Raw genomic sequence first — 8,947 nt, 5'->3', positions numbered from 1 at the left:
GAGGCAACCAAATAAATATTCACTCAAGCTAATTAACTCACTACTCTGCAACTGCATGGTGTCAGTATCAAATGCTTTATGTCATCAGATTTCAAAAGAACTTTTATCTCATTTCTGTACAGGAATAAGGAAATGCAAGAGCATAAATATTTCAAACTGCTCATAATTAAAACTTCATGTGTTTGGCACAAAAACTACTTTGGCGAGACGAGCCAATTGTTTGCCGTGCCTACAACCAGCACACAACTTCTCATATAAGCAGCTGGGCAGTAAATGTGGTGTAACATTGTTCACCCCTAAAATGTTCTCAGTATGTCAGGGGTGGTAATGAAATCTTCCTCTTTCTTTGTATTGCCCCATTAATATTGAAGGTGAAGAGTCAAGTGTTCACCAAGGTGTTCCTTATTCAGTTTGCTATTAAGAAACGCAGAGTATCACATAAGGCAGAAGTCAACCTGACTGTTGTTATCTGAGATATGTACCACAGCATGAAAGAGAGAGAGAGATGGAGGATGAGTGAAATCACAGAAGGGCTTTGATGTTGGGGTCATGAAGATGTGTTCTTATACCAAAGAATCCTGTTGATGAAGAGTGTCATTTGGATGGAAAGAGACTACCTGTAGTACCCTTCTCAGTTACACCAGTGTGATACTAATTACATTTATGGGACCAACAACTTTGCTAATCTTAGTAATTAATGGTGTTGAGGAGGGGACTTGTAGGAATTAACCTTGCAGGAATTCCACTTGGAACACACTGAGTTTGGTCCATCATCTAATCACAAATTCTGTGGCACTATACCTTAAAAAAAAACACCCAATGATAATGCATGCCACTGTAGGGAGTTCTCGGATATCATCATCAGCAGTCAATCTGACAAAGAGTATTTGCAAGGTTCATATTTCGACCTGAGACTTCCAGGTCACAGCACATTAAATCTGTTTGGAACATTAAGCCTGCCGGTCTACATTCAGCTCAGGCTGGTGATTCAAAGCAAAATACCACTAGGAATTAAGTCTTTCATTTTGCTCTAGGTGTCACAAAGTCCTTTTAGCATTGACTTGTAGGCCGTTGAGACGCGGTCCACTCTGCAAAGCTTCTTATGATGGGAAAAATGTCCATTGAAGCTTGTTCCAACCACTTGGGACAAATTGGCCGAGATGTTTAGGTTGGCATCTAAAAGTATTAAAAAGTGTCCTTGCTAGAGATCTCAAGGCATATCCAAAAAGGTTCTCAGGTCATCAAATGTACTGGTGGATGTTCTATGTAACATCTTCTCATTTGCAGGGATGCAGAATCTCAGACCTTTGGCCCTCCAGAGGTCTCTAGAAGGGCATGCTGGGGGGAGGAGGAGGAGGAGGAGGAGGATTGGGTCTGCCTCTTCTGCATTCAGCCCTGTATACTTTTAATATAAATTTAAAAAACCCAAATGGATATAAATGAAAAAATAAATAAATTCCTGGGTTGCTCCTCCTCTTTTTGCAAAAGTAAGATGCTGTCATTGTTGCAAAGTGAGTTGAATACACTACCATTGGAATTGTTCAAGTACTCTCAAATAATGATTGCAAAACCAAAGATGGTTTCCACCGTGACTGGGAGAATATTTACCTCGTCTTTGCTCTGAGTCCTTGACAGAACAAAGACTGATTTAAAACTTCCCTCAGTCTACACCAAGCACACCATCCTCAGACAACACTAGTTTTGCTTTAGTTCAGTGACACGGATCAAAAAACCACTGTGAATAACAACTGTCAAATTGCATTAGGTCCCCTGCTTTTCATAGCTTGATTACTGACTGACTTGTTCCCCCCTTATTTTGCTTAAGTGCTACTAAATCATTCCTAAAATTGTTGAGCCAAAACTCATTCAATTAACAGAACAGCCAGCTGTGATTTTTATTATTTCTTCTGTATGTTTATAACTATTTTATTTCTTATCTACAGTGAGCAAAGGTTGAGGTCAATGGCACCCAATTTGCCTCTTTTCCACTCCACTAAGGTCAAACTGCACGGGAATTTGGTGTGGTAGGATCTTTGTCAAATACCTACTTTATTTCATGAGCAGCATAATTTGAAGGGATGCAACCAGTCACCCAGTTTTGACCATGAAATGCTCAGCTGGAAAGTAGCAGTGTGCTGAATTTTCCCCAATCTATTTATTTCCAACCATTTCTTGGATGGGGCTGGACGAAAAGAAATTGCACCTGAAAAATGTGGAAAGGGGTGAGAGTTTTTTTTATTTTATTTGGGGAGAAATGTCTCAATATGCAGGGCTTCAGGGCTTACCTTACTGTAAGGAGGTGCCAGGGGTGGGGTGTGTGCTCTTTCTATTACCATTCCTCACCCCCATGCTTCTACTGAAGCTCCTTGGCCAGGATCTACACTGCTGCTTTAAAACAGTTTATAATAGTAGTGACAACTGTTGGGGCCCAGGACACACGCCATAGACAGTTTTCAAAATGTTTTCAAAGTGTCATATCCTGCTTGGTGTAGATCTGTCCAGGACTCAGAGCTTCCAGTGCAGCTGCCTGCTGAGTGCTTGAAACCTGAGGAAATGTTACTCTTATTATTATTCATCTTGTTAAAAGGACTTTTAATAAAAAAAAAGGGGGGGATAAAAATTAGGGGTGTGATCCGCTCCGATTAGGAGCGTAGAAGCAGTAGCGGATTGGCCTGCTCCGCCTTACCCAGAGGCGGAGTAGGAGCGGACCGCGGACCCCCTAGAAGCAAGGCGAAGAGAAGCGGCCATTTTTCGGAGCTCCTAGTTCAGGCGGAGCGCTCCGGTCGCAATCTTGAAAACATTTCGCCATAGGATTGCATTGCGGCAAATAATCGCGCATAACTAGGTTGTTTTCGAAGCTATCGTTCTAGAAATTCTTGTGCTCAGAGAGTCGTGGATGGGGGTCATTTTGAGACCACTCTCACCTCTCTGCGTTGTCTGGGTCGCGTGCTATATTTTTGTGAAAATCGGGTCAACCGCGCGGCTCAAACGGCGTTTTCGGCTTTTCGCCCATAGGATTGCATTGAGGGAAAGAAAGGGGGATAACTGGGGGGGGGGGTGTTAAGCTATCATTCTGAAAATTCTTGTGCACAGAGAGTCGTGGATGGGGGTCATTTTGAGACTACTCTCAACTTTCTGCATTGTACGGGTCGCACGCTAGAAGTTTTTAAAAAATCGGCGGGAAAAATACCTTTTTCAAAGGGCTGAGGGGCAGAGTCAGCTCCCGGTCATGATGATCCCAAAGTTGGAGGAGGGCATAGGCAAAACGGGTAACTTGGGATTCTGGGAAACTTCTCTTTCTTCATCTGAACGGGCTTTTCCCCGTGTTTTTTAACACAGTAGCCCCACCAAATGCACAAACACAACCTGAAATCATATACTAAGCCAAGAATAAGAGATAGAAACACAGCACTGCTCCCCACCCTAACCTTGGTGAACAACTGAATAGATGTGGTGCAAGGGGATGAGCTCCCCTAGGGCATCTCATCGTGGACGTGCCCCCACTCTCTCCTGCACTGGAAGGCCATTAGAGCCTTCCAAAGAGAGTAAAACGGTGGAGCAATGCCTATCATGAGTTGAAGTGAATGCTCACTTTTCAGTGGTGGAGCAATGCCTGTTATGAGTTGAAGTGAGCGTTTTACTTCTTCTCAGAGCTGTTGGTGGCTGTCCTGAACTGGCAGCTACTTCCCCCTCCCCCGGGCACGTCCCCCTATTGCTGGTAAAAGACAGATATAGCCTTTTTAAAAAAATTCTTCTTGCTGTTTATTGAGCAACACTGCTGCTTTTAATTCCACCCCTCCTTTGTTTATTTATTGATTTATTCCATTTTATATGCATTACTGGCTTATCCTTGGCTCACTTCCTTATGCCCCCAGAAATGCCAGCTGCATGCCTGCCTGCCTTCCCTCCCTCCTCCCCTGCCCACCTCGCAGGGATGTTGTGTGTGGGGTGCCCGATTTTCAAAAATTCGCCAAAAATCAGGGGATGATGGGATTGCTTTGAAACTTGGCGTGCGTGTGTATATCCCCATGAGGTGTCATGGTGCCAAACATGAGGTTTCTAACTTGAACAGAAAAAAAGTTGTATAATTTTTTAGCTTTCAATGCAAGCCTATGGGGGGGGGAAACGGAGCTCCGGATCCGGATCCGGAGCTCCGGGCGGAGCGGAGCAGAAGTGGGCGGAGCGGGGGCGGGGCGGAGCGGCCCGATCCGGAAAATGGCGGATCTGCAAGTGAAGCGGAGCGGGGGGTCCGTGCACACCCCTAATAAAAATGCCTTGCTCTCTGGAAAGCCCCAAGGGAGGAAGTCTTGGCTAAGTCCTCTAGGGACGTTTCTAAGAATCTCAAGCAGCCAGAGAGAATTCAAGGAGAGAATTAGGGTAGGAGTTCATGGTTAAAGAAAGGGCACACGCACGCACGCACGCACGCACACACACACACACACACACACACACACACACACACACCTCTGCCATCGTAAGCACTGAAGCCCTTGCACCTTGGGGAATTTCTCAAAAAAATTTCAATGTACCTAAAGAAAAGGCAGATAGACTTTTGGTACAACACTCGTAGAAATGCTACCAGTGGCTGTCTGCCATATCAGTTCACCCGCCCTGCATCCATGACTGTGCTGAGACAGGAATCTAAGTTGCTGACATCACAGCAGTCCTTGTGAAAACATTCCCCATGGCTCCATAGGCCTGCCGTGCTGCACAGTAACCCGCCAGGTTGCACATGAATTCATGAGGTAACTTCCTCCCTGTTTATTATGTTGTATGTTGTAATATTTTTAATGGATTGTTGTAAAACACCCAGAGCACTTTGACTATGGGATGGTATAGAAATGTAATAATACCACTAACAACAACAACAACAAATGTCACTAGAGAAGAAGATGTCCCCAGCTATAGAGAAGGCAACCATGGATTTGGATGACTGAAGGTAGATAGGAGCTGTTTGAGAGTTGCCAGAGGCACAGGAGGAATGAGTGGACTTTTTTCACTGGCTCATACTAAAATCTGATGTGGAAATGAATTCAGAGCAGAGGATGTAGTATCAGCCTTGGTGACATATCTGCTAATTTTGCAGTGCCCCTAGTACCAGACTAAATTTTCCCTGTTGTCTGATTAGTCTAGACTGGAGACAGCAATCCAGGATGTCACAATAAGGTATTTCCTCCCTTGCTATTTAGGGTTGCTTAGATCTGCCTAGGATTGCACCCAAGGGCCTTCTGCATGCAAAAACATGTGCTCGGCCACTGCTTCTTCCTCTGGATGACAATGCTGTAAAAAACATTGTGTTGGGTTTTTTTAATCAAAATCTAAAGTTTGCCAGTGTAATGGTAATGATCAGTTTTCACATTCATCTTCATGAGAGCCTCAAGGTCCCACTGTGTTTTAGCAATTAGCATGATGGAAAAGGTCAACAAGTTACAGTGTGGGTGGGTGGGTGGGTGAAACATTGAAGTGGAGGTATTAAAAAGCATCCCATTTTACACATTTATAGTTGGAAAATGCCATTATTTTCAAGGCTGATTCCTACGATCCATTGTACCATCATCCAATGTGTTGTCATGGTGAAAGTAATGAATGCATATCAGCAGCAATTAGCTTCCCAAGGCTATTCAAGTGAAATGACCTACGATGGAGGCCCATTGATGCTAAGCTAATCAAATCACTGCATAACCTTAGCCCTATTACTTAGCAAACACAGTTGATTTATGCATAAATGATAAATGCCTTTTGATGTATTTGTCACTTCTGTGAAATACATCTCTCTAAGGGATCATTTGAGGGTAAGGATTTTCAAACCCGTGTGTGTGTGTGTGTGTGTGTGTGTGTGTGTGTGTGTGTTATACATATCCAGTTCATTGTAAGTGGATCACAGCAATGTGTCTAGATTCAGTCTTGTGTGATCATTATGGACAGCTCCTGCTATCTTTGACTTTTGACTTTTCTCAAAATCCCAGGAGAGTGAGCTACAAAATTTGGGTTTCAGGTGGCAATAAATCACTTCTGTGCATCTGAAAGAACACCACACACACAAATCTTGATTCAGCATTATGCACAAACACATGAAGTCAGTTCTTCATATATTTGACTGATTGTCCATTTGCAGAGAGCTGTGCATGTGTATTGCTAATGCAGAGGTGAGCAGAAAGGAACTGAAAGCACATATACAGCAAACTGTGCATGCAAACACTCTTTACAAAACATGATTTTATTTTAAGTTTAAATGGAAGCATGGTGATTGTCTCAATGGACTGATTCCATTTCGGGGGGGAATGCAGGTCATTTGCTAACTTCAGATTAGGAATATTTGGGAAGAGCGGGGGCGGGGCGGAGCGGCCTGATCCGCAAATCGCGGATCTGGAAGTGAAGCGGAGCGGGGGGTCCGTGCACACCCCTAGCGGAAAATACCAGGCCCAAAGGGGTAGGCTATATCCCGGGGCCAGGGAGGGTTGATCTCTCCCTGAGCCCAGGATCCCCTGTGCATCATCTGGATGCACAGGGGTGATCCCGGGTATCAGCCTGGGATATAGTCTGGTCTAGCAAAGGCCTCAATTTCTCAAGACATCACACAACCTCAAATCAGATCTCTGAAGATGCTTAAGCTATTTATGAATTATTTCCTTCCTTGGCAGCATATGGTAATACTACTTGCTGTTACTGCTTCAGTTGCATTTGCGTGTAATTTACATGTTAATTACAAAGGCCTTTTCTGATGAGATGCAATCTGCAGGTGCTAATTGCCCCACATCTTCCTTTGTCACCTTCCATGGAAACAGTAAACAATGGAAGGAGATGAGGAGAGAAAGATCACAGTTCAGCAGAACAGCATCAGGAACTGTTTGTTAGCCCTGCTCTGTTTTAGAGTGCAGGTTCTTCTGTGGCTGCTGGTACTGATTTGTCTGATTTTGGTGCATGGGTAGAGCCCAACCAGGCCAGACAGACTGAATCGGCCACCAAGATGGGATGCCTAGTGCCTTTTAGTGCCTGAGGAATATTTCAGTTTGCACATGAGTGTTAAAATTAAGCCCCAAGTTAGGGTTAGGGTTGGAGAGGCCTGAGTCCCTGTCAAGAACCGGGTCTCAGTAGAGCTTAGCCAGGCCAGACAGGTCAAGTGGATCACCAAGACGGAATGCATAATGTTCATCATACCCAGACTTCTTATTGGTTTCAGTTTTCCTGGAGGTGACTGCAACCCTTTCTGCATGGTTCCAGGCTCATAAATAATGAGAGATATACTAGCACTCATAAATGACAAGCTGCACATTTGTTTATGCCAATTCTTAATGCAATCAATGTGCATTTTAATTTAGTTGGCATTCTGTCATTATGACCTTTCATTTTATGTATGCCCCAACAATGGCTAGATGACACCAAAGGGGAATGACAGCATCTAGAGCCACTAAAGAATCCCCTGAGTTCTTTACTGTTGAAGAAGAAGAAGAAGAAGAAGAAGAAGAAGAAGAGGAAGAAGAAGAAGAAGAAGAAGAAGAAGAAGTACTTTCATATATTCAATGACCACCACAAGTCCATTATATGCTCGTCTTGGAATGGATTATGTCATTCTGTTCTTTTTACAAGAGGCAAATTGCTCTGATTGCCCAGTTGTTCAAGGGTGAATTGATGCTCATAAATAGCACATAGAACACTGACTTTTTGTTGTTGTTTATTCGTTCAGTCACTTCCAACTCTTCCTGACTTCATGGACCAGCCCACGCCAGAGCTTTCTGTCGGCCATTGCCACCCCCAGCTCCCCCAAGGTCAAGTCTGTCACCTCCAGAATGTCATCCATCCATCTTGCCCTTGGTCGGCCCCTCTTCCTTTTGCCTTCCACTTTCCCTAGCATCAGCATCTTCTCCAGGGTGTCCTGTCTTCTCATTATGTGGCCAAAGTACTTCAGTTTTGCCTTTAGTATCATTCCCTCAAGTGAGCAGTCTGGCTTTATTTCCTGGGGTATGGACTGGTTTGATCTTCTTGCAGTCCAAGGCACTCTCAGAATTTTCCTCCAACACCACAGTTCAAAAGCATCTATCTTCCTTCGCTCAGCTTTTCTTATGGTCCAGCTCTCGCGGCCATAGGTTACTACGGGGAATACCATTGCTTTAACTATGCGGACCTTTGTTGTCAGTGCGGTGTCTCTGCTCTTAACTATTTTATCGAGATTTGTCATTGCTCTCCTCCCAAGAAGTAAACGTCTTCTGATTTCCTGGCTGCAGTCAGCGTCTGTAGTAATCTTTGCGCCCAGAAATACAAAGTCTGTCACTGCCTCCACGTTTTCTCCCTCTATTTGCCAGTTATCAATCAAGCTGGTTGCCATAATCTTGGTTTTTTTCTGGCTTTTCCCAAACCAAATCCTGGAGACCAATCCATTGTTCTTTATGATCCATAGAATGAAAACAAACCAACAGACACATCTACCAACAGCTATATTAGGACAAATGTCTCATTCGCAGGATGATCACAGAAATAGATTAAAAAAGCATGATGCCCTGACTCTAATACAGAATTGAGGAGGGGAGGGGACATGTTTTCAATATAAAGTTTATGTTTATTGCTGCCTTGTTTTGCAAAGGAGAATCAATCCTTCAGCAGCATCTTGAGAATGCATCACATTTATCACATAACACATTTGCAGTTGTGGAAGGAGGATTGTATGGTGAGGTACACTGGCATAGTAAAGTAAGTTTAAATGCTGGGTTTAATGTTCAAGAAACAAATCAAAGAAGCAAAAAAGCACAGGTCCACCAGCCTAGGGCCCCACTGAGCAGACTGTTTCCTCAGAATCAAAACAACTTGAGCCCAGCAGAAGGCAGAGAAACAACAGAATCAAAAGATCTGAACCCTAGGGGAAATTTAATGCTAGTGCCAAACCAGGTGGCCTTTGAGATCTCTCCATTCCCAAATGGTGTGCCTCCAAGCTGGCAAGGGAAAACCAGGGTGG

The sequence above is a fragment of the Elgaria multicarinata genome, chromosome 15 (assembly GCF_023053635.1).
Source record: "Elgaria multicarinata webbii isolate HBS135686 ecotype San Diego chromosome 15, rElgMul1.1.pri, whole genome shotgun sequence".
In the NCBI taxonomy this organism is placed as follows: domain Eukaryota; kingdom Metazoa; phylum Chordata; class Lepidosauria; order Squamata; family Anguidae; genus Elgaria; species Elgaria multicarinata.
The sequence above is the reverse complement of the archived record's forward strand: the minus strand, read 5'-3'. Positions refer to the sequence as shown.